The sequence below is a fragment of the Neomonachus schauinslandi genome, chromosome 8, assembly GCF_002201575.2.
Source record: "Neomonachus schauinslandi chromosome 8, ASM220157v2, whole genome shotgun sequence".
NCBI classification, from domain to species: domain Eukaryota; kingdom Metazoa; phylum Chordata; class Mammalia; order Carnivora; family Phocidae; genus Neomonachus; species Neomonachus schauinslandi.
The window spans coordinates 31,446,218-31,446,575 of record NC_058410.1 but is presented as its reverse complement, the minus strand read 5'-3'; positions in this window follow the sequence as shown (position 1 = coordinate 31,446,575).

Genomic DNA, 358 nt, shown 5'->3' with positions numbered 1-358 from the left:
GATGTGGGACTCGATCCCGGGACTCCAGGATCATGACCTGAGCCGAAGGCAGTCGCTTAACCAACTGAGCCACCCAGGCGCCCCTAAGACTTAAAAATTTTAATAAATGTAACAATTTATTAGACCACTGGAAAGAATAAGGCAAAATAACTTTATATGCAAAGAAAGTAAGATCCATGTTTTTGGTAAGAAAAAAGTATGAGGAATAGAGATACATTTTTGAGGAAAAACAAAGTAATTTTGTCCTAAAGTGAGGCTGGTTATTTAAAGAGGGAAAACTTAGGACAAAATCTGAGTGTAAAAAAGAAAGTTGTAGAAGTTTTGTGAAAAAGGAATCTTTGGAAATAACTTTGAATAT